Source organism: Heterocephalus glaber, unplaced genomic scaffold, assembly GCF_053883595.1.
Source record: "Heterocephalus glaber isolate CG9 unplaced genomic scaffold, H.glaber_assembly_v1.0 deba00000470, whole genome shotgun sequence".
NCBI lineage: Eukaryota > Metazoa > Chordata > Mammalia > Rodentia > Bathyergidae > Heterocephalus > Heterocephalus glaber.
Genome location: NW_028258145.1, coordinates 5,705,874 through 5,731,570, shown reverse-complemented (window position 1 = coordinate 5,731,570; position 25,697 = coordinate 5,705,874). Strand labels below are relative to the sequence as shown.

The 25,697-nt window shown below is 45.9% G+C and overlaps 1 protein-coding gene and 1 pseudogene across 21 annotated transcripts in view; both read right to left on the bottom strand.

Annotated features, from left to right (window-relative positions):
* Npas2 (neuronal PAS domain protein 2) overlaps positions 1-25,697 on the bottom strand; it is a 154,012-nt gene that overhangs the window by 93,134 nt on the left and 35,181 nt on the right. For 13 of the 21 annotated variants that reach the window (XM_087203643.1, XM_021258099.2, XM_087203661.1 and 10 more), the window contains exon 2: positions 17,741-17,828. The exons of the other annotated variants lie outside the window; for them this stretch is intronic. The gene's annotated coding sequence lies outside the window, so the exon portion shown is untranslated. The remainder of the gene's footprint in view (positions 1-17,740; positions 17,829-25,697) is intronic. 21 annotated transcript variants of the gene reach the window in all.
* On the bottom strand, positions 19,914-21,259 carry LOC101704524 (fructose-bisphosphate aldolase A pseudogene; annotated as a pseudogene).

The following is a 25,697-nucleotide window of genomic DNA, read 5'->3' as shown; positions in this document are numbered from 1 at the left end:
AATTTTTCCCCTAAATGACCAACATACTACCCTAAACCCACAAGCATCGATATAGCAAAAATTCAGCAAGGAATGAAAACAGTCAATGTGGAAGGTGTGGGAAGGGGGGGAATGTGTACATCAGCTCCCCAAGGCAGCATGCAACACCCAGCACGACAAGCTGCTGACTCCAGCCCTGACTCCAGCCACATCCATGCCCCAGTCCCAGTGCCTGCCCCCCATGGTATCTTCCTCTGTTGCCTGTCACCATCCTCTTCTACAAGGGATGATCAAAAAGTATGGTGAATGCTTAGATTTTTTTTTTTTTTTTTTTTTTTTTTAAATCACAGTAAATGACACATTCCCACTATTCCTCCTCAAAATCTTCTCCCTTGCTTCCAATACACTTATTCCACCATTTTTGCCACTCTCTGAAACTCTAGTTCTCTTTCATTGTATGGTCATGGCTGCCTCAATGTCCTGAATCAATTCAAAATGTTACTTTCCATGGTTGTTCTGACTTTGGGGAAGATTCAGAAGTTACATGGTGCCAGATCTGGTGAATAAGGTGGATGAGGATATGATGAGATGTTCTCATGAGCCTGCCTTTCTGTTGGATCACACTCTGTAGCAGCAGTCATCATATTTTTCATCACACCTCGTGAAGACACTCATGAAAGAGGATTTCTAGAACTGCTTCAGAACGAGGCAAGAAGAATGGCATTAAGTGTGTTCAAAGTCACAGGGGAATATATTGCAGAGAAATGGAAGCTGGTCTTCTAGTGTAATACACACACACATATTTTTTGATCAGTTCTTGTATTTGTTCTTCCCACTCTTTGGTCTTAGTCACCATGACCCCCACCCCCACTTCATGATATGCCCCCAAGGCAGGGTGGTTCCCACCCTCTGGGCAGCTCTGCAAGCAGCCTGTGTCCAGGGCTCAAGGCAGGTGCTCAGTTATGGGACACACACAGCTGACAAACTGTCATTGCGGAACCTGTGTTTGAAGGCCAGAAGGACAGCAGCGCTGGCTCCGGTATGAATTTATCCTAAGGCAGGTTCATGGGGAGATGTCCTTGCACCTGGACCCTGTGCTCAAACTCCCTGGGGTGCCTGGCCTAATCCTTCAGCCAGAGCACAGAGTCCTTAGAGGCCCTAGGAGATGTCCACCTGCATGGCTCGGGAGCCGCTTGCTCTAGACTGGGCTAGACAGGCCGCTTTGGGCAAACAGGAAAAGTAGGTCAGCTCAAAGCCCAGTTCTCCTGTGGCAACAGTGGAGCGCCAGTGACGCGAGTGCAAGGCCTGGCCCAGCCCCAGCCTGGTGGCCCCACCAGCTCCAGGTGGCAGACAGGGGACTGGGTAAGAGGGAAGCCCAAAGAGCACTTGAGAGGTAGCTCTTAAAACAAGAAAATCCAAACTAGACCACACTCACTGCCACTTCCCTGCTACTAAGAACAAATGGGCTCTGGTCTTCATGGTGGTGTCCTGGGCCACTGCACGGGAACAGATGCATGCAGTGACAGTGGTGGCACTGCAGTTTGCCTTCCTCCTCCACTCATGTTCCCAACTCCCACATCTGGCAAGCTGGGTGTGCCCTGTGGGAAGACAAACTGGTGGGCACAGGGCCGCCCCAGGAGGGAGTCACTGCCCTGCTGTGCCTGTCATTGGTCTGGGGTGCAGAAGCAAAGGCTCCTGGGAGGACAGGACCCCAGCTCAGCCCCCATAAGGCACCCAGGCTGCCCCCTCAGAGGAGTTTCCTAAGGGATCCCAGACCGCAGGGACAGGATCTATACAATGTGGATGCCTGTAATATTCACAGCCTTTCTTCTCAGATGCAGGACAGTTTCCTCTGAATTTCATTTCTAGCACAAATGGATGAGATTTTGTCAAATCCTTTAGAAATGTTCCAATCTAAAAATCCAGGGCTTCAGGAATGTTCACCCAAAGTCTTTCCAGAAGTGACCTTCTGAAAAGTCTTCCCTGGCATTTGTAAGGACTAAGGGCAGATGCCAGTGCCCCCTTCCTTCCTTTCCTCACATCCTGTGGCCTTTGTTGAGTGTCTAGAGCAGATGATAAATGGGATTCGTCACTGACAAGAGAAATGGGAATCCCCTGGCAAAGAGGCGATCCTGAGTTCAGATGGGGACTCTGCCATCGAACCAGCTGGATTATCAAGGTGCTCTCTGCCTCAGTTTCTCCCTGCCCCAGGGCACGTATGAGATCCAAAGTCATAACACCTACAAAGCACCTACAATGTGAGACACAGGGTTAAGAGCTCAAGTGATTGCTTTTATCACAATCCAGGAACAATTCCAAGGTATAGAGAGCTCTACATCCAAACACCAAATCCTAAGCAGGGTCATCATTTCTAAAGTCCAAGAGAGTCACCAGGCACTAGGGAGCCTGCAAAGCAAGTCCTGCTAAAGGTATCTTGCAATCCAAAAGCTTGCCTGAGCATCAGTTCACATAAACTATTTTTCTGAAGTGCTAGTGGTAAACAACATTTCTGTGAACTGAATCATCCCTTCACATGGCTTGGAGCCCGCTAACTGGAGGAGGGCGGAATCCCAGTCACCCATAGCCACGAGCCTTCTGACAAAACTCTGCTGCCCATTAGCTGTCTTAACAAAGCAACGACACCTGGTTTCTGGGTGACCACAGCTGAGTACAATTTTTTTAACTTTGAAATTTTGGATAAAATGGGGAGAAACATTTGGATTCATTTAAAAATTTTAAATAAATAGCTTTACATGTTTAGCCAGATTTAACAAAGTGAAAGTTCAATTGGCAACCCATTAGTCCTAGCTACTATTCAAAGTGTTTCTCGTAACTGCATTATCTCAGAGTGTCCCACCACTGGTTACTTAGGCAGTTCAATAGATGTCATAGTGTTAAACTCTTATCTGTGCCTAAATGGAGTTGCACAGTTGTCAATTCTTAAGAGCATGCTAAATTACCAAGTCCACAAAAACCTGTCAGATTCTTTAGAATAGAGCTAGTCATTTCAAAGCCTCTCTCTTTCAGATATTACACACTTAAACAGAAATTTCATTCCTTTAAAACCCATTCAAAAGAAAAGGAAAACAATAAATAAAGCAAAAGATACGTGGTTTAAATAAAAAACACTTAAAATTTTCTCATTGTTTTCTGAGAAAGAAGCAATACTTATAATTTATTCACTCCTTTTTTGTTTTTTCCTTTTGGTGTTACTGGGGATTAAAACTAGGGCCTTTGCACTGAGCTACATCCACAATCTATTTTTTATTTTAAGGGAGGCAGGTCTCACTAAGTCACTAAGTTGCCCAAGTGGGGCTCAAATTACAATCCTCCTGCCTCAGCTTCTCAGAGTGCTGGGATTACAGGCATATGCCACCAACCCCAACTTCAGCTTCATTCATTCTTTGATTTGAGACCAAAAAGATAGAAGATCTTTTTTGTTTGTTTGTTTTGAGACAGGGTCTCACTATGTAGTTCAGGCTGCCCTTGAACTCATAGTAATCCTCATGCCTCAGCCTCCCAAGTGCTAGGATTACAGGTGTGCACCACCACAATGCAAAAAGGTGAAAGATCTTAAGGCTAGTTTTTATTAGGTTGAGTCAGGTTCTCTCTCTCTCCCTCTCCCCCTCCCTCCCCCTCTCCATATATATGTAATATATATATTTTAAAAATACAATGGTAAAATGTACAGTGGTAATTAGTTCCCAGTCATTAACTGGTTTGGGAGTACCAAAAACAAGTACCAGACAAATTTCATTGGCTGGAAAGGGTAGGAATCACGAGGCAGCTTAGTGGCAAGTTCTAGCTTGCATGTCAAGTACCAAAGAAAGAGACAATGAGTACTGGAACAAAGTATTCTCACCCAAATGCTTTGAGTACCAAATTCAAAGCAGTAGGGTGCCAAGGTATTGACCATACTAAGTCCTCCCTAATTCTTTTTCCCTAGAAATATTTTCTCCCTGCTTTCCCTATACTCTCACAAAATTACTCATTTGAGAATCTTTCTTCCTTCATGAGGCTTAGGTCGCCTATTCTGCCTTGCTCTGGAACAGAAACCAAGTTCATGTCTTTGTGAGAAAGACCCAGGTTGATCCCGCTGACCAGGGCTGGCTCTGGACCATGCCTGCACACATCTTGAGGTCACGGAAGCATACGTCAGCAGTAGCAACAACACAGCCTCTCAGCCTCAGTCACAAGTGAGACTTTCATAACATGTGTGTGAATGGGTGTGACTATGTGTGTGCATGTGTACATGTCACTGGCAACCCAGTAAGGGTTATACTATGGTAACACCGAGGCCAAGGCATGGGAGTGTGTGCCAGTATCTGTGATGTAAGTGGTACAAGCAGTGCATCTCTCTAGTGATTCTCTGTCCGACTGCTTGCAGTAAAACAAATGCCATGAATTTATCTTCTAAAATTTCTGATTGCTGGTAAGTTTGCCATTGCTTTTGTGTGGCCAATTGGTCGAGATGGGTGCTCAGGGTGGTATGGCCCTAGACTGTACGGCTAAACCAAATGGAAAAGATGTGACTGTGATTTGCACTTATTTTTTGTTTTGGGAGGGTTTTTTTTGAGACAAGGTCTCCCCATTTAGTTTAGGCTAGGCTTGAACTCTGTGTAGCCCAGAGATCCTCTTTCCTCAGCCTTCTGAGTGCTGAGATTAAAGGTGTGCACCACCATGGCTAGCTGTGACTTGCATTTAGACAGGAAGGACCTGAAATGAAGGATAACAGCTTCACAGAAACTTAAAATATCAAAAAAATACAGTGCTTCTACACACAAGCAAGCAGTTGGCAAAGTGCCCTGTAGACCTGTAGCTATAGTTCTGGGTGTGAAAATCCTATAATACAGAATGAGTCAAGTTCACTCCAGTACCTGCCTTGCCCTTCGAGGACTTTTAGGGAGCCAGATGAGAAGGGCCTCAGCATGGCCCAGGGCTGTGAAATGAGAATCAGGACCCATAAGCCAAGCTCTGGGGAAGCACAGGTGTGCTGGGCACCTGGGGGTTTGACCGGCACCAGGGGCTCCTGCATTTCCTGCATCCTTTGTCTCTCTCTCCTCCTCAGCATATCAAATATTTACTCACCCAAGCTATGGGCAGGACACTGGTGGGCAGGAGGAAGTGCATGGGGAGTCAGAGAGGGCCCTGGGAGGGGCCTCACAGGAGGCTGGCCTGCCACACGCCCAGGGACGCACCAAGACTCTGTGGCTGGTCTTGCTCATTGGTCAGACAGTGGCATCTGTTGTCTACCTTGGTGACTACACAATGAGAGGACAAGTGAAAGCATCTTGCAAGGATCTGCAGTAGCATTTCTTCACCTTAGGTGCTCACAGGATTTTGTTGCAGAGTGGATTCTGACCCAGAGCATGCCAAGGTGTAGAATCTGCACATCTAACCAGGTCCTAGGTGTGGCCGGAGCCCCAGGTGCCTTGGTCCCTGTGAGCAGTGAGGGTTCTGGGCTTGAGGGGCACCATGGTCACTGAACAGAAGTCTCTGTTGGGTGGAGAGGATGGCAGCAGGGACATTAAGGCCGCCTGTTTTACCTAAAGCTGAGAGCCACTGGGAGTATTGGTCTACACGCCCAGGCTGCACCCTAGACTGGTGGCACTTGCATCCCTGAGTGGGCCAGGCCATATTTCTTGTGGGATCCAGGTGACTCCCCTTCACAGCTGCAGAGCTAGACGCCACTCCCAAACCCAACTCTGCTCCTGAGTCTCACAGAGGGGTGGTGTTCAAGGGCTCGGTTACGTCCTGCTCATTGCAGCTACCAGAGTGTTTTTCCTGTGGGGCCTGAGAACCACTGCCCACTTCCTGGGGCTTCAACTCACTTTCGCACAATGTGTCCAAGGGCCATGTAGAACAACAGCTCTCAGAACACTACTGTTAAATTTGGGTGAATTCATGTAACATACACTTCAGTTTTAAAATGTGTGATTCAGTGGCATCCGTGGCATTCACATTGTGATGACCCCACCAACTCACTCATTCCAAACCTTTTAATCACCTCGGAGAAACACTCTATATCCATTAAGTAACCCCTATTCCCATCTCTCCTTTTTGTCTCTATACTTTCTCCCTTTCTGGCTATATCCTAGCCAATGAATCATAGGGTGGGTGATATTTTCTCACTGATTTTCACTTAGCACATACAGTATTTTCAAGGTCCATCCATATGGACAACAGAGTTTCCTTGCTTTTTAAGACAAATATTCCTTTCCATGTGTATACTGCATTTTATTGGTGACACTGGGTGCTTCCACCTTTTTCGGGCTATTATGAATAGGCTGCTATGAACATGGATGTACAGGTCTGTGTGTGGACACCAAGGAGTGGGACTACTGGATCACTGGGTCACAGTGCAGTGGACCCTTGACTTAGAAGCTCAATTTGTCCTCGAGGGCTGGTTGTAACTAAGGTTGGTCAATTAAAGGCTCAGGCTCCTCTACATGGCCTTCAAAGTCTCTCTCCTGCTTACAGGCAGATCTCAGTGTCCTTAGAGAGACACTGTCCAGGATTTCTCAATGAACCCCACACAGGAGAGGATGCTAGAATGTTCCTTCCAGAACTCTTTAAGAGTTAAATCTGTAACTGAGGCCACCTGGAAGCACAAGCGGTCAGCACTTGGGTCGTAACTTATGTTCATAAGTGAAAACTAAAATTCTAAGCTGTTTGTTTTGTCAGGACGGTCATAACTCGAGGGTCCACTGTAATTCTTGGCTGGAGAAGCAGTCATGCTGTTCTCCACATTGGCCCCTCAGGTTACATTCCCACCAGCGACGCTGCATGCTGTAATTTCTCAATAGACTTCTAGTTGCCATTATTTTTTTTTCTTTCAATTAAAGCCACTCTAAGGATATAGTCAGCCGCAAATATTGGAGCATGATGATCTTGTTCTCCTCTTCTTCAGGCCCAGTATCCTCAGGTGCTTCCTTTTCCTTGATTGTCAAGGACTTTCTGAAATGTGCTCTTTGGAGGGGGGCATGGTGTCCTTGTGGTAGGACTAGAGACCCACAGTATAAGGGACCGGGCTCCCCTGAACAGACTAAGGTTCCCAAGGAGAGGCCAGGGTGAGATGAAGGCTCCTGGATGCCACACAGGTCACAAGAGAAAACTGAGGGGACAGGGAAGCTGGTTCCAAAGGCAGAATGGCAGCCTGGCTTTGCAGTCAATCACCTTCGTACCATATTTCTACTATTTAACGAACAGTAAACAGTTGGTTATCTCATTGGCTGCCTCAATGTCCTAATTGATTCAAAATATTTATGGCAGCTTCTGTTAAATAAAAAAACAGGACAGTGTGTCCTCATCTACCTTATTCATTGTATCTGGCATTGTGCCACTTCAGGCTCTTCAGTTTTGAGTTGATTCAGGATGTGGAGGCAGCTACAACAGCACAACTATAGACGCTCATGAATGAGGACTTCCAGAGTGGCTTCAGAAAGTGGCAAGAACAATGGGATACATGTATTTCAAGTGAGGGAGAGTAATGGCAATGTATCTTTTACTGAAATAAGTTAAAAAAATTTAGACATTCACCATATTTTTTTATCATACCTCACGCAGGATAAGTAAGTCAAAATACCTAAGGCATGAGTGAGGATTACAGTTACTGAAACTGACTGCATGGGGATCTTGGTGAAGTAGATTTTAGCTGCTCTTGTCACACATAAAGTAACTATGTGAGGCACTGCCTATGTTAATTTGCTTTACAACAGTAACTGTTATACTATCTAGATGTATTCCATGACATCATCTAAGTCTCAAACATACACAATAAAATTTATTTTAGAATACTGTCGAAGAGGGAAATTATTCCTCTCTACTGACATGGGTGCTAGAGACCTTTCCTACTGCACCTTCGTGAAAATATTTAGAAGGCATTTTGTCCTAAATAATTTAGAGCACTTAAAACCAGTGGTGAACATTTAAAACCCAAGTTACCTTATCTGGATTTGCGTAAGCAGCTTAAAAGTTAATACCATTGCTTATGGTTGGATATCAGTGAGAATCTACTAAATCTATAGCAATGAAATTTGACAATTTTTCCTGCAAATACAAGGAAGTTACCAGGATTCTGTCAACAGGAGATGGAAGGTGTGAGTTCCTACTGCACCCATCAGACCCCCGAGGCCTTCTGCGCCAGTGGTGGAAAGCAGTTGCTCGTATTGAAGGGCAAAGGAGGCAGCCACCTCTCTGTGGCCTTTCCATCGCATCTGTGTTACTGAGGCAGCTACTGACTCTCACCTGGCCACACAATGACCCGGTTCCGGAGCAAGTCACAAGCAGTGTATTGGAGCTGCTGCCAAAGCACCTTATGTAGACACTGGGGACTCCGACTTGCGGCCAGTTCTGGCAATCAAGCCATGTCCAGTGCCCACAGAGGTCCAGGACTCTTGGTGTAGCTGTGCCATGCTGAACAGATACTTTCTGAAGTCCCCACTCCTAACATCTGCCATGTAGGGCTTGAGCCACACTTACTATTTGTCATTTTGTTCTTCCTGGTTCCTGGGAGGGCACAAGGTAGGGTTTCTGCTATGCTTCCAAGGTGGCCCACGGATTAAATCAACAGGATTCATGAATGGAAGCCACAGCTGCCTCTTAGCAAAAAGATGGGGCTCCCCAAGAGGCCCTGCCAAAAAGAGCTACGGAACCAAGATTCATGGCCCTGTAACTTACTGCTGAAGATGGTGATGGCAGCCACAGAGTATGAGAATATTAGCAACTGCAGTGTGAGGGGGTTGGCTGGCTGGGTAAAATAGATCTCTGAATATGGCCCAGTACACTTTCAAATGCAAAAGGTTCCGAGGAAGGGCATGAGGGCCCTCCCCCCCCCTCCCCCAGGTGTGGGGCAGGAAAACTGTCCTTCCCAGAACCAACTGTTCCAGAAAGTGGCACTGGGTATCAAAGCCAGGACCTTCACAGTGAGCTACATCCTAGCGCCTCCTTCCTCTGGGGCCTTTAAAAAATTTTTTTGGGACAAGGTCTTGCTAAGCTGCTAAATTTCCCAGGCTGGGCTGGAACTTGCAGTCCTCCTGCCTCAGCCTCCCGAGTGCCAGGATAACAGTTGTGTGCCATCAGGTAACCCTTTTGGATGCAGTATTTTCTGTTTGGATCTCACACTGCCTTTTCTGCCCCAGCACAGTAAAAGGAACAAAACTTTATGCTGGCTCAGAAGGCTCAGGGTCATGGGGATGAAACTGGTCCATGGCATTAGGAGGGGCCCCGTGGAACACCAAGCCTCTTCTAGTCTTCCACCAGCTTCCTATCATTTTTCTGTCGTTGCTGTGGTCTCTGGGCTTCTGTAATGGCTGCAGTTCCATTCTTGGTGGTGTTTGTCACCTGGGCACCTGGCAGCAGGTGACAGCCTCTGTGTGTCCAACGTAGGAAGCAGGGTGAGCTCTCTGCTTTCCTTAGGAACATGGGGACACTGTGACTTGTTTGGCTTTTTCCATACAGGTGAGACACTAAGCTGATGGGCTTCAGGCCTGGGTACCATGATTCTGCTTGGCAGCAGGACCCAGGTTGAAGAGACTCCTCTCCCACCAGCCACACACAGGTCCACAGTGAGGCTCTTTATGGGCTGTCATGGGTGGAAAATCACTTCTTTAAGGCTGTGGTTCCCAAATGTAGCTGGGTAGCAGAATTACTCAGACCTTAAGCTCCAGTCTGTTTTCTGTAGCTATAACATGATACTCAAAAGCAGGCAATCCATGAAGAATAGAAGTTTCATTGGCGCACAGTCTGAAGGCTGGTAAGCCCATGCACATGGCACCTGGTGAGGGCTTCCTTGGCATTACAGCATGGTGGAGGCCATCATGCATGTGCTGAGATGGAGCCAGAGTGCTAGCCTGGACCTCTTCCTCTAAAGCCACCAATGCCTGCATGACCCCATCTAACCCAGCCACTTTCTGGGCTCCCCTCTGCACACCATCAGCACATGGATTTAGGAGTGGTTTCCAACTCTGTGGGGACACATTCCAACCACAGCAGCGACTGCAGTCCAGGTTCCTGGGCCCTGCAGGGTGGCTGGAGATTGTGACACAGCACATCTGAAAGGCTGGATGGCCAGTTCAGAAAGGAAGAGGCAGGGCCTTGTCTCATGTTCCTGAGGGCTCTTGGCAGAAGTGGGAAGCAGCACCCAACCCAGGAGGGCAGCAGAAGCCCTTTACATGGCAGGTTTAGGGACAGGTCAGCTCCCTGTCTCTCAGGTGAAGCACATTCAGGGCAGCACATTCTTTTTTAAAAACTTTTATTTTTTACTAGTCCATGTTTGCAGTACATAATGATTCCATTCCTCATGGGAAGGTGATACACATACATAACACATCTTAATTCTTTTCATGTTTTTTTCCCCTCCTCTCTTTCTCCCCTCCCTTCATTTTTTGGTCCCTTTTCCTTTTGTAAAAGATCTACTTTGTTTCCTATTACTTATTTTTTATTTTGTTCTTTAATAATATATGCTTTGGGTTTCTCCTATAAGAGAAACCATGTGATGTTTAAGCTTGAGTGTCTGATTTATTTCATTTAACATTATGGTCTTGAGATGCATTCATTTTCCTACAAATGCCTCGAGTTTATCCTTCTTTATAGCCGAGTAGTACTCCACTGTGTGTAAATACCACATTTTCTTTATCCACTCATCTGCTGATGGACATGTAGGTCCCTTCCAAGATTTAGACATTATGAATTGTCAGTGCTGCATATTCTAGTTCCACAAAATGATATCACCCACATGATTTGGTTCCCTCCCTGGAGAAGAGTTGCAGAGTGACTTGCAGATGAACTGTGTCATCCAAACACCAGATATGGTCTATGGCCATACCACCCTGAATGTGCCTGATCTTGTCTGATCTCGGAAGCTAAGCAGGGTTGGACCTGGTTAGTACTTGGATGGGAGACCAAACGTCAGATATGGAGATACCAGGGAATCCCTTGTACTACAAAACAGGCCCTTGTGCCCTAGTCCACCTGCCTCTGAGGCAGGCCATGTTCCTGTCTAATGACACACAAAAAAGTTGTGGTGAAGATAGAGAAGAGAAAATAATTTGCTCCACTGCAGTATAACGGGATAATAGGATCTGCAGCTTTTTTCAGACTAAAAATAGCGTGAGAGCCGCTTCAGACCTGTATTGCAGCCTGTGCATTGCCCGCCCAGCGCCACGTGGCCGCAAATCTGTGCTGCCGTGTCTGCAGCCAGGCGGGTGTTTTCTCCTCCCGCGCCGTCCCTTTCGTTGCTTCCAGGGTGAAATCGCCCTGGCGACGCTTTTATGTGCCTGCTGTTGTTCCGCACTGAAGGGACAAAGGCCTGGACACAGGGCTCACTGGCACATTCCACAAACTTCCAATCTCTATTAAAAATGCCGAAGTCCAAGCCTTCCCTGCGCAGCACTGACAGAAGGCAGCCCGGGTCCAACCCGGTCCAGCTCGACCCACTTTGGGGCCACACGGGTGGGAGACGCGGTCCCTCCACCCTCCAGCGGCCTGGGACCCAGCTTTGCTCTGAAGTCTGTGTCAGCCCTAGGTACTGGACGCGCTCCTGCTTTTTATTTATTGATTTTTAAGATGGTGGTAAAATACACGTAAATCAAATGCACCCTCGTAACCAGTGCGAAGCGCACGGTTCTGGGGGGCGCGACACAGAGCCGCAGCCCTCACCGTCCCGCCGGAAATGGAAACTGCACGCCACCTTACTTGCTGTCTCTGCCAATCTCACTATTCTGTGGCCCTTGCCTAACACTCACACTAAGGATCTGCCCTTTTGCGACTGGCATTAGGTTCTCCAGGTTCATTCATTCTGAAGTCTGTCAAAATTTTCTTCCTTTCTTGTGTGTTGGGGATGAGGCTGGGGTTGAACTTGAGGCCTTCACACCAAGCTCCATCCCCAGCCCTTTTAATTTTAATTGAGACAGGGTCTCCCTAAGTTGCCCAGGTGGGCTTTAACTTAGGACCCTCCTGCCTCAGCCTCCCACAGCCCTGAAGTTACAAGCATGTGCCACCAACCCTGGCTATTTCCTCCTTGTTTAAGGCTGAATATTGTTCTTTTGTATGTCCATAAACCATACATGCTTCAGCTTTTTGTTGTAAAAATGATAAAATAGCTGTCTTCAGCATGCTGACAGGTCCTGGATTCCACCTTCATTTGCAATGAAGACAAACTTGCAGAGCAGTGAGAAAGCTTGCAGCAAACAGATGACTTTCTTTATTTTTATCTTTTTAAATGGTCACTGCTGCACAGGCATCCCCCTTCTCCGGGGAAGTGGAGACCACACTCCCATGCTGTGTGCTCAGGGTGTGGCAAATGGGATCCCACTAATCTTTTCCCAATGCATTGCATGTATCTTATTCCCTTAAAAAGCTGGGGGGGGGCTCCCAAAATGCTTCCCACTTTTCAGGTTCAAAGAAATGCAAAGACACCTCTGCTCTGAGGGCTAGGAAGGGGCAGGGGTCAGAACAGGGAGGAAGAGGTTAGAAGACCTGGACAAGGTGGGGTCTGCCAAGCTCAGCCACAACGATCCACACCAGTCCACATGGAGGGCCACTAGCCCAGCTCACCCATGAACCTCACTTAATTATCAAAAAATAGAACATTTTATACCATCATTAGGAAATGTTTTTACAGATGGCAAAAATAAAGTAAAACAGTACTCGAACAAAATGTAAAGGAGAGGAGAAATGACAGAGACTGAAAAGACAATATAGGTGAGTATCAATTTGGGATGGTATTTTGTGTGCCTACTTCCATTAACTGTACAATTTGGAGACAGGTTTTTTAAAGTCATAGTTATACAGATACTTGTGAGATTACATATTGTTGTATCGTGAAAATGAGCCCTACTGCAAAATTCTTACAATTGGTATCTTCACTGTGTCTTCTCAGAGATATTTTAATTAGTTTCTGTTATGGCTTGTGTGCAGATGTCCCCCCAAAGCCTCATGAGGATGAGGTGGGGCTTTTTCAGAGGTGGCTGAAACTGGAATGTGTGATGTGGGATTAAAGTTGTGTGATTACTAAACCATTACACGAGAATGATTGGTTTGGCACCACCCTAATCCTGGTAGTCTGGATGGGATAAAAGGGAAAGAAAGATGCTGTTAAGGTCTCTTGTTGCTTTGCTACCTTTGGGTGCCATGAACTGTTTCTCCTCTGTGATGCCACTTTGCCTTAGAGCCTGTGGATTATGGACTGAAACCTCTACAAACTGTGAGCTAAATAAATCCTTTCCCTTTTAACTTTGGTGTCAGGTATTCTATCTCAGCAATGACAGAAAAGTAACTAACAGCACCCATGAGGGTTAAGCTTGATTGTGTCAACCTGAATGGCTTGGGAACCACCCAGAGAAGATACTTCTGGGGGTGTCTGGATGGGTCAGAAAGGCTTGACCTTAAATACTATATTTGGTACCTTGTTCCTTCCTTATATGGTGCTGGTCCCCTACTCTGCTTCTCAGCCACCATAAACTAAGAAGCTTTGCTCCACCATGCCCTTCTGCCATGATGTTTCTGCCTTGGAGCCAGCAGACCATGGACTGAATCCCCTTAAAACAAGAGCCAAATTAAACCTGTCCTCCTTTAAGTTGTGGGTGTCCAGCAACAGGAAAGCTGGCTAACATAGCATCCATTTAACCATTACTTTTTTCATGTACCGAACCAGTATATATATCCTTGGTGCTCTTGGAACACAGTCTGATAATTCAAATAGATAAACAGATGAATGGCAGTGGTGCTGGTTCACTACACAGATGGAGTCCTCACAGAATGCCACAGAAGCAGCAAGGTGATGTAGGGTAGGGCCCTGGGATGTCTTCCTGGATGTGCGGGGTGAGTCTTGGCTGAGCAGAGTTAGCAGACAAGAGAACCGACCTTTCTGGGATGCTCATCCAGTGTCCAGCTATAGAATAAGCCAATAAGAACTCACTGAAAGGCCACCATGCTGAGGATGGCCTCTAGGTTCTAGAAACTTCTTTGGCAAAAGGAATTTATAAATAGCTTCAATGAAGTAAGTTTCCCAGAGGAAGCTACTAACTTCCAAGACACATTTCCAGTGTTTCACAAGGCCCTCCTGACCAGGCAGGAGCCCTCAGAGGAGCAGCACTGGAGCTCGGAAGGTGATGATGTGGTCACTGAGGGGAACAGCCTGGATGTAGGTGCCTGAGGGGACAGTCAGAGAGGTGAACAGCCCCACACAGGGCCTTGGGTGGGGCTGCAAACTCTTCTTGTAAGGGAACAGATAGTGTTTTCAGTTTTGTGAGTCATTATAGTGGGAAAGTAGCCAAAGATACTATAAATGGGCATGATTATGTTCCAGTAAACCTTTATTTACACAAACAGGCTATGAATGAAATGCAGCCTACAGGTGGAAGTTTGTTGACCATGGCTTTAGGGGATGGAGATGAGGGAAAGGGCTGCCCAGGGCTGTGTGGCTGCGTACCCAGGCCCACTGGGGACCGCTGCCAGGACAGTGGTAACACAAAAGCCAGTCATGGGGTTTGGGCCTGAATGATGTGAGATCTGACTCTTCCAAAGCCCAAGGTGCTCCAGAGGCCACTTGGCCCTGTTCAGAGGTGAAGAGGGGGAAGGGTTCCGCTCAAAGGTATCATGTTCTGTAGGTGAGGAAACACTGGCCTGAGACACAGCCATGTCTGTCACATATGCACAGTCAGTCCCCTACGCTGCAGTGCTGGCTGGGGTGCATGTTGGGCTCAGAAGAAACAGAAGAGGCAGGGACCTATCCACACCATCCTTGATCATCACCTGAAAGGAGATTACAGCATCTGCTGGAGACAAGATGGGACTCCCTCCCTGGCTTTGACCCTACAGGACATTTTTGTGTTTTTGTGCTACTAGTGATTGTACCCAGGCTTTTGCACTGAGCTCCTCCCTCCCTCTCTTCTTCCTTTCTCCTCTCTTTCCTTCCTCCCTTCTTTCTTTTGAAACAGTCTTGCTAAGTGGCCCAGGCTGCCTTTGAACTTGTGATGCCCCTTCCTCAGCCTCCCAGAATGCTGAGATTACAGGTGAACACCACCGTGCCTTGCTTAGAACTTAGAATTTATTAATTGCTATGATCTGCTTCCAGCATACACCCTGGACAGCCTCTTGCTGAAGTCAACTGAAAACAGAGGATAAAAGAACAGAAGCATCTGGATAACAGTTATTCAGACACAAAGCAGAATCAGGTGCCCTGGGAGAAGGCAAGGAGGTGAACCCACTGACTTTGCCTTCGCCATGATGCTGTGTGGGGTGAGGCACAGGGCAAGAGAGAAACTGCTCGGGCTGGGGAGTCGGACAAGACACTCTTGGTACTAAGGAGGGCTAGGAAAAAGTGGTCTCTTCAAAGTGGTCATCACTGCTAACTGGCCTTCACGCAACTTCCAGGCCCAGATCCCCTCTGTGTGGTGTGAAAAGCCACAAGGGATCATGTCAAGAGGTGTCAGGTGCACACCACACACATCCTCTTAAAGGAAAGTAACAAACCCAGGCTTCAAAATTCCTTACAGATCAAGTTCCAAGGAGTATGAGCCCTGTCAAAATCCACACGATGTCATGGAAAAGGACCCATGAGTGAGATCCGGCAGAAATGAGAGCAAAATCAGATCACAATGGCTTCAGATTGAGAGGATCTGAAATAAACTATAAAATAAGTATGTTTAATATGATTGAAGTTTGAAAATAAAACAAGGAGCAAGGGATTGTTCTAAAAAGTTAACACCACCCAATTTTTCTCTGAAAAAGAAAAAATGAGAATTTTTGGAATGAGAATATAATAATTTAAATGTAAAAAACTGAGTAGACTGGCTAAAATTAAGTTGAGGCACAGGTGGTAAAGTTTAAACTAGATCAGAAGAAATTATCCATATATTGCAGAATATAGAAACAAAAGATGGGAAATAGGTCGGGGATTTAGCTCAGTGGTTTCACCACCTGCTGTGCAAGCGGCAAGGACCCGAGTTCGATCTCTGGTACCAAAAAAAGATGGGAAATAAAAATGGGAAGAGACACGGGAAAATAAGGTTTAATAGACAGTGATGTTAACACACATGAAACTGGAATTCTGGTAAGAAATATTAGGGAAAATGAGGAATAGAACGTATTTCAAAAGAAAAATCTCCAAAATTCATTTTAAAATACCAGTCCTTACATTCAAGAAGTCCAATGTCCCAGGAAGAACAAACACTTTTCTACTGCTAGAGACAATCTCCGTGAAACTGTGGACTACCAAAGACGAAGAGATTATCATCAACTTTGACTTTACAGGGACAATGACAGAAGTCAGCGACCAGGATACAGATGGTCCCAAGCTCAACATGGTTCAGCTTACAATTTATTGTCTTTGTGATGTGAATACCCATCCATACAACCATTCTGTTTTTCAGCTTCAGTAATTTTCCATAAAGTACATTGAAATATGCAATGTTTTATTATAAAATAGGCTTTGTGGCAGAAGGTTGTGTCCAACTGTAGACTAAGTAAAGTGCTCTTGGCATGTTTAAGGTAGGCATGGCTAAGCTGCGATGTTCAGTAGACATATATTACATTTTCATAGTATTTTCAACTGATGAGTGCTTATTTAGATGTAGCCTATTATAAATTAAGGATATTGCGGAGAGAATATAACTATCATGCTAAATTTGTAAGTGTTGCCAGAGTACCTTTCAAAAATTAAGATAAAATACATATTTTTGCCAAAAAAATTTTTTCCATTAACAAACTCACACTCAAATAAATTCTAAAAGGTATCCTTCAGGTCAAGGGAAATTATCCTAGATGGGGCTCTGAGAAGCAAGAAGAAATGGTGAGAAAAGACATGGTGCTTTATTTTAAACAATGCTAGGAATCAATAGCATGTAAGTAATAAATCACTCCAAGGACTCTAATTTTTTTGAGGAAAAAATATTAATATTAAGCTTTAAATATTCATGTTTAAATACTAGGGTAATTATTAAAATAAGAAGCATAGAGGATATCAGTTCAAATTGGTATGAAAAAATGTTAATGAAGAAAGAACAACCCAGCCAAGCATGGTGGCACATGCCTGTAATCCCAGCACTCGGGAGGCTGAGGCAAGAGGATTGCCCCAAGTTTGAGGCCAGCCTGGGCTACATAGTGAGTTCAAGGACAGCATGAACCACATATTGAGATTCTGTCTCAAAAAACCAAGCAAGAAAAAGAACAACCCAAAAGAAGGCAGAAAAAGAGGGTTAAAAAAAAAAAGAGAAAAAGGGGGACAAATACCAAGTGTAATATAAATGGTCCATACCTTTTTTTTTTCTTTTTGGTACTGGGGATCAAACTCGGGTCCTTGCACTTGTGAGGCAGGTGGCAGAACCACTGAGCTAAATCCCGGCCCATAAATGATTCAATATTAAAATACTTCAATAATCATAATAAATGCATATACTAATTGCCCCAGTTTTATTTAAAAAAATGATCATCAGATAGGATATTTAAAAAATCTAGCAATTATTATTTTTATTAGACATATTTTAAATGTAAGGACAGAAAACTTGAGAGTAAAAGGAAGGAAAACAAATACCAAGAAAATACTACCACAGGGAATGTGTTGTGCCTCTATGAATACCATAACTTAGAAATAAAGAAGGGTCATAGAATAAGGGTACAAATTTCAGCTCACTTGAAGAAAAAAATTACTCTGAACTTGTACGGGATGCATCTAGTAATATAGCATCAGAATCTATAAAATGAAAACATACTGAACCTCGAGGAGGAACTGGTGACCACCACAGCCAAATTTCTGACATACCTCACAGCTGATACATCAAGGAGCACTGATGATTAGAGTCTATAAACTGAGCAGCATGGATCCAATGGGCACAGATGGAAGATTGCATCTAATAATGGAAGAGAAAGCATTTTCTTCAAGTGTACAGCAAATGAACATCAATACAGGAAACTGTTTTCTTAGGTAAGAGCAGACTATTTTTCAGTCTTAACAGAAGCATTTGAAATGGAGCAACCAACCAATGAGGTGTTGGGTGACCAGATATTAACTAGAAAAACTAAAGTAACCTGTCAATAATTGCCTTTAGATGGTGCACCTCATATCACCAAAGACAGCAAGTATTATTTTCCCCAACTTACACTCAGTTCCCTGGACCGAGCAGTTAAAAGAAATAGCACATAGGTACTACAGAAGATACGACATCCAAAATGACTGTTGAGAATCCAAAAAAAAAGATTCATTTCACCCAAAAGTTTGGATGATTATTTGTTATTGGTTAGAATATCAGGACAATTAAGAGTAAAAATCTTTGTTCTCTGTTTTCATAGATGTGCCCATCTGGCACAAACCAACACACAATAAATATTTTTGAATAATTGAGGGAATAAATGAAGATGCTATACTATTATTAGATGTTTTCTTGCCTATCCTGTGACAACAAGTGCCTAATATTCTGTGACATATATTCTATTTAGCAAGTGAGCAACCTAGGCAATCATAGTCAGGTTCGGACATGAGTTTCCGAAAGAAGCCACTTCTGTCTATTGTTTTCCTGTGTTCCACCTGTCAGCTCCACTCTACCTGAGACTACTGGGCAAAGAGGTCCCTTGAGGGACTGGGCCTGCTGCTGGGGCAGGGCCTGCTGCTGGGGCAGAGCCTGCTGGGAAAGCAGAAGGTACATGGATAAAGGAAAAATGAAGTCAGCTCTACTTTGCTGGCACTCTTCTTTCAGGGAGGGCAATGCAGTGATACAGTAAAGAAGTGGCTCATAAGCAGCCTTGACCAACTGTCAGCAGTGCCCATGGAGAAAAGCCAAAGAGGGTCAGGAACCCTTTGCATTGGTCAGTTGTTCCCTACTCCTCCACTCTGGTCTCAACTCCTTTGTCCCATGGCCCCTCCAGTTCTGGTCTTCTGACCTTCCTGATGCACAGCGAGGGTCTAGCAGAGTGCATAGTCAGGCAGCAGGATGGGGAGAACCTGAGGGTGAACCCGGATGTAAGGATGGAGGCCCAGCTGGGCATGCAGGCTGAATGGCAAGAAGTGGCAGAGGTATCTAGGTGAGTATCACGAACAATGCTAGCCGGAGGCAGCTCAAGTCTCCATCCGCAGCACTGCTCCAGGCGTGGGCTTCCAGAGATCCAAGCTTGTGGTCTGGACAAGAGTCCCCTTACTCTCAAAGTCAGCATCTGTCCCTAAGTCAGTGCAGTGGGACCTCCTGCCTGAGAACTGGCAATAGCTTCAGGTGCATGGAACTGTTCCCTTTCCAAACTCTACTCTGAGATGGGGTCAAAGGGTTGGGTTTTTGGATATTGTTCTTCTATTGAGCTTATCTTACTATTTTAATTAGAAGTCATGGTGGGATTGGTGTGACTCAGTCACCCAAGCTGGACAAAGGTGTCCTCAAAGTGGAAGATGCCAGTAGTTACTGGTCTGAGAACCAACTGAATCATGAATTGACCAAAGGGCAGCCATGGGTGGGAAACACTGGCCTTGAACACAGGGCTTTGAGGCCAGGTCGTGGCCATACAACAGAAGGAAGATGGAACGTCTGTCCCAGGGATCACACCAGTTGGGCAGGAGGAACATCCTTCCATGGACTCCCAGTATGTTGGTACAGAGAGCAGAGTTTTAGTTGGTTCAGGATTCTTATGTCCAAAAATATTCTGGTTCAACTAATTACTCTATATGAGCATTTTCTACAGTGCGGTCTGATAACTCATGGAGTACATATGACCCTTTTCTGGAATCTACAAAGTCAAAACCACTTTCATTATTTGTCTTTTTCAGTCTTTTTCACAAATGTACAGTAGAATTCTCCAGAGGTTACTGATGTGTGATATCTGCCTTCTGGGAAGCCACTCATTAAAGAGATTTGCCAAAAATAAAGCAATGCACTCTTCTTGCAAAATCACACTGTTTGGAGAAACACTGTTTATTATTTTGTATTAAAACACAATATGCTTATTCCCCCCCCCCCCCTTAAATAGCTGTTTATTGGCAGTGGGCTGGAAGGAGTGCTGGAGTTAGCGTACACAGACAACACCACACACCAGAGTCACGAGGGAGGCAAGTGACGGGAAAGCTTGGAGCCCCGAAGGGGCCCCTCTGCAAGTGTCCGCAGTGCAGAGGCCTGGAATGTTGGGGGCAGCCTCAGAACGCCTCAGCTCAGTAGGCATGGTTAGAGATGAAGAGGGACTCACTGGCCGCAGCCCCGGCCTGGCCACTCGGAGTGTACTTCCCCTGGCAGGCGTGGCTGTTGGCCAGGGCTCGCTTGATATACTCCTCCTGGGCAGCCTTCAGGTCCTCCTTCTTCCCACCTCAGGCCTTTAGTGCAGAAACCTGCAGGGCCCGACCGTAGGAGAAGGTTAGGGCCCACAGCTTCAGGAGGGGACATTTGTTGATGGCATTGAGGTTGACGGAAGCCTCCTCCTCGCTCTGTCCTCCAGACAGGAAGGTGATCCCAGTGACAGCGGGGGGCACTGTGCGGCGCAGCGCTGTGACAGTTGCCATGGCAATCTCCTCATGGGAATACTTCTGGGTGCAGGCATGGCCTGGAGTGACCATGTTGGGCTTCAGCAAGGTGGCTTCCAGGTAGATGTGGTGGTCACTCAGAGCCTTGTAGACCGCAGCCAGCACCTTCTCGGTGACATACTGACAGCGCTTCAAGTCATGGTCCCCATCAGGGAGAATCTCGGGCTCCACGATGGGCACGATGCCATTCTGCTGGCAGATGCTGGCATAACAGGCCAGAACGTTGGCATTTTCCAGGATGGCAAGGGCTGAGGGGGTGTGTTCTCCAATCTTCAGAACGCAGCGCCACTTGGCAAAGTCAGCTCCATCCTTCTTGTACTGGGCACAACGCTCAGACAGCCCATCCAGCCCTTGGGTGGTGGTCTCGCCATTCGTTCCCGCCAGGGGCACCACGCCCTTGTCTACCTTGATGCCCACGACACCACCCTTGGCTTTGATAACTTGGGGGAAAGGGCGCCCATCGTCCGCCTTCTGGTAGAGGGTCTCGTGGAAGAGGATGACTCCCCCAATGCAGGGGTTCACGCGCTCATCCGCAGTCAGCAGCAGCTGGCGGTAGAAGCGCCGGTTCTCTTCGGTGTTCTCAGTGCCAATAGACTGCAGCCGCTTGGCAATGCTTCCAGTGGACTCATCTGCGGCCAGGATGCCCTTGCCCGGAGCCACGATGCGGTGAGCAATGTCGGACAGCTCCTTCTTCTGCTCCGGCGTCAGTGCTGGATATGGGTAGGGCATGGTGCCGGTGGTAGCAGGTTCCTGTCGGGCACGGGGGGAAGCGCGGTACTGCGGCTGGCCGCCTGAGAGCGAACGCTGCGGTCATCACCAGCAGCCTACCGCGCGTTCCAGAAAACGGAGCCTATTCTGCTCGGGGGGGGGGGGGCGGAGCGAGGGGAATATGCTTATTATTTTAAAGTGAATTAATAAACATTTAAACATTTTCTCAGTCCTGATTTCTAAGATGGTAAATAAACATAGATATGGCCCACATAAACTCCTTGGATTTCCAATACTTTTTAATGTAAAAGGCTCCTGAGATTAACCAGTTTGAGAACTGCTGCTGTGTATATTCATCACAAATCCTTGGTTACAAACTCTGCCACTAACCTAAAATAAAAACTCAGTAGTTTCTTTAAGGAGTATGGGAGGACTGAGCCACATTTTTTGGTTGTGTAGACGTACGAGTAAAACAAAATCCTTGGTGACCATTTTCAATACCATTTCCCTTGTGCCTCAGGACTGGTTCACAGTTTCCAAGGCAGACACTTCACACAGGTCCTCCATCAGGGCAGTGCTGGGTCACTGATTCCAGGGAGTCTTTGGCTGACCAAATGGGAAGTCAACTCGATCTCATCAACATTCCATGCTTACAGCCTTACTTAAGCCTCCCTAGCAAGCACAGACTCTTACTGTATCACACTATTTTGGAGAATATCAAGGAATTTTATGGGCCATTTGGATATACTCCTAATATTTTATCTTGATGAACTACTGGGTTTAGAATTTAAGGTTAAAAACAGCTAATCCTCTCTGCTCTCTCTTTTGTTCTAGGGCTGTGGTATTTCAAGGTAGGCTTTTAGAGGCACCGGATTCCTCAGACAGACTGTGGCCACCATTACCTTGCTCTGCACCGGTTATAGTCCCGGTCAGAGAAGTGAATACACATCCTTCCCTATCAGGGAGGACACTACACTGTCCTTAGGCTGGACTTATGTCCTTGTGACCCAATAATATAATATTTTACTAACAGCTCTAAAAGCAGCTTTTACCAATAACTGCTAAAAGGTTAAGTAGAGAGTCACACATGGCTCCAAAATAGGAGGTGTACACAGTGACCCCATGAGAGGAAGCTCTGAAGAGTAGCTGAGGTGGTCTGCACCTTCCTCCATAGAACTTGCAGTCAAAGCCATAACCTACCCATGTTCTAGGTGGTATGAAAAACGAACAGTAGGGTGCTGACTTGCTGGAAAAACTATGCTTATTATAAGTATGAATAATCTGGACAAACTTGAAAATTTCTACTAGTCTATCAAAGATTCATGAAGGTGGTAATAAAGGGAGTGCAGAGTGGGGACTGAAGCTGTGTGTTGCACCAGTGTAACCTGCAGCACTGCCCCATGGTCCTCATAGCTCCCATCCTGCTGTTGGGACCAGCCCTGGCCATGCACTGGCTTTCTATCTGGCCTCCCACACTGCTAGGGTACAGTGAATGCCAGTCCTTGGTTTAAAATAAAAATGAAACTAAGAGGCATTCAAAGCTCCCAGTTTAGCTTTCCAGACAAAAGCAGAAGTTTTTAAAAAACAACCCCATGAGAAGTCAGCTGTTTCTGATTTAGAGGCAAAGTAACCCAATAAACATTACCCCAAATGCCAAAACCAACAAATCCATTTCTACTGAGATGATTGAATGCAGTGCATGAAAGCCAGATCCCTTTCTTTATGGTCTGTCTCAGGAGTAAGTCTTGGGTGACACAACCACTATGTGCTTGTGGATTCTGCAGCTGCTTAGCTTGTGTATTAGTCCATTTTCTGTTGGTCTAACAAAATACACAAGGTTGGATTATTTTGTAAAGAAAAGAAGTTTATTTAACGGTTTTGGAGCCTGAACTTCCAAGATCAGGTGGACACAAGTCTGGCTTCTAGTGACCACTCTGGCTGTATCACAGCATGGCAGAGGAGCACAAAGGGAACCAGTAGCATGCAGAGGGATCCAAACATGTGGAGTGGGTTTGCTTTAAAACAACCTGCTCTTGTGAGAACTAACTCCCTCACTGAGACTCTCCTTAATCCTTTCCAAAGATGACGCTGTCATGACCTAACCACCCGGCAGCAGGAGCCACCTCTTCAAGGTCCTCCACCTTAACACTGCCACCCTGGAGACCATGCCCTCAACATGTAAACCTTTGGGAGACACATTCAAACCACACTGTTTTTCTCAACTGAAACATATTCTTCTAATCTTTTCCTTTTATCCATTCAATTGTGGGTATGTCATGGTTATAGCACCTTCATCATAGATGTTTTTATGAACTGTCTGTTTTAAACAACCTTTTGTCAGTCTTGACTTTGTTAATGTACTTTCTGATGGCAAATAACTAGTGCATACACACACATGCACATGTATACACACACAAAAACTTACGTGCTTACTATTCCTGTACACACGTTGTTCACTGCAGATCTCTGAACATTCACGTGTGACAAATACTGTTGATATCTTCCCTAGTGTATTGGGGTTAGGCAATCATGGGAGGGTGCAGAGAACTAATCTGTTTATACTTCTTGATACACACACATCAAGGGCTAGACCCATGGGCAGAAAACATGTCCCAAGGCTTTTAAATCTATTGTGAAAATGCCAAGCACTTGCCAAGTGTTGCAAAAAGAAAACAAGCCAGGATACAAGTTGAAGGACACAGTATTTCACTCAGAAAGGCCCTGTTCAACACTGCAGACAGGCCCTGGGGTATGAGCTCTAATGTTACCATTCTCGGAGGAATGCCCCTCTCCCTGGTCTGGCTCTCCCCTTCTGAGTTCAGACTCCTCTGCCCATGCACCCCCTCCTATGGCTGCTTGGCTGACACACAATGCTCGTTTTACAGGTCCAAAGTGGAACTTAGGCTCTTCCCTGCCTAAACCTACCTGCTTCCTATCTTAGCAAAGGACACCTCCATTGACCCCTCTGCCACCCTTACTTCTCACCCATCAGGACTCTGTCAGTTCTAGCTTCAAGTCTATCTGAAAGCCATGCCCAGTTTTCATCCACAGTCACCATCCAGCTGAAGCCACCATGGTGAGTGTCCACCAACAGTGTTCCAGGTGGCCTGCCCTGTGTGGCTTCTACCCCACCTTCCACGCAGTGCTCTGTGGCAATCACAGGAATACTGGGAGAATGCTGATAAGGCCACTCCCTAGCACAGAATAAGAGGAACCAGGTGGAGTCCAGGGCTGGAGCAGGGTTGAGCATGGGAAGTCAAACGAACTCACAGGAGAAGGAGGACATGTCAAAAGCCAGTTCAAAGGGGTCTTCACTGGCCATGTATGGGACAATTTGTGCATAAAAGTTGTAATTATAACCCTCAGAATAACACGAAAATCCACAAATCCAGATATAGTGGAATAAAGGAGTGAATGAGTGAGTGAATGAATAGGAGCGAGAGCTCCCCTTCAAGCAGCCTGCCAATTAATACATGCAGAAGGGAGGAAGGAATAGAAACTCCAACCACCACAGTGGTTTCAAGCAGGAGCATCAATGGATACTAGAATGAGTGAGCCAAGACTTGATAAGAAATGGTGTATTTATATAATCTCAAAATCTTTCCCACAAGAACTAATTAAAAGAAAAAAAAAGTTCAGAGTAGAAACCAGGCAGACAAGGGATGACATGATCAGCATGGTCTCCTGACAGGCTGTATCCCTCTGTGATCCTCTTTCCAAAATGATCTAATCTGAAATTAATCATGATCAGACATCTGACAAACTCAACCAAGGGGCACTCTATACTGTAAATGGCCCGTAATCTTCCAACATATCTAGGTTATGGAAACAAGTAAAGACTTAGGAACTACTCCACATGAAAGAAACTAAAGGTACAAGACAACTAAATGAAACATGGGGTCCTGGATGGATCCTAGATCTCTTGGGGGACATTACCAGGATAAGGGGACTGAGGATTAGAAAGAAATTCTGTTCCCCTGTTGGCTGCCTTCTTTGATCATGGCACCGTGGTTATATAGGACAATGGCTCATATTCTCATTGTTGTATCTCATCCTCCAATGGTCTAGTGAACAGCATTAACATGTATATAAACCCACTATGATAAGGCAGGTGTGATCACATCTGACCAGGGATGTATGAGGAAGCTACTATTCTTGCAACTTTTCTCAAAGTTCGAAATGATTTTAAAAAGTCAAAACCAACTAAACAAGGAACACCACTGCTTTCCTACTGCACTTAAGGCAAAATGCTGTTGGTAACCTGTCCCCTATAACTCCAACTGCCCTCAAGTAACATTTCCTCATCTTCTCTGTTCCAGATGGTTTTGGTGTCTGCTTGGTCACTGTTGTTCTGCAGCACTAAGGCTTGAGCCCAGGCACACTAGGCAAGTGGTCTACTGAGGAGCTGGAGCCCAGCCCCCAAGATGTTTGCATCTTCTCTTCTCTGTCTTTGGAGAGCGCTTCCTGCCCCCACCCCATGCATCCTTGATTCCCAAGTCCCTTCCCACTATTGGGTCTC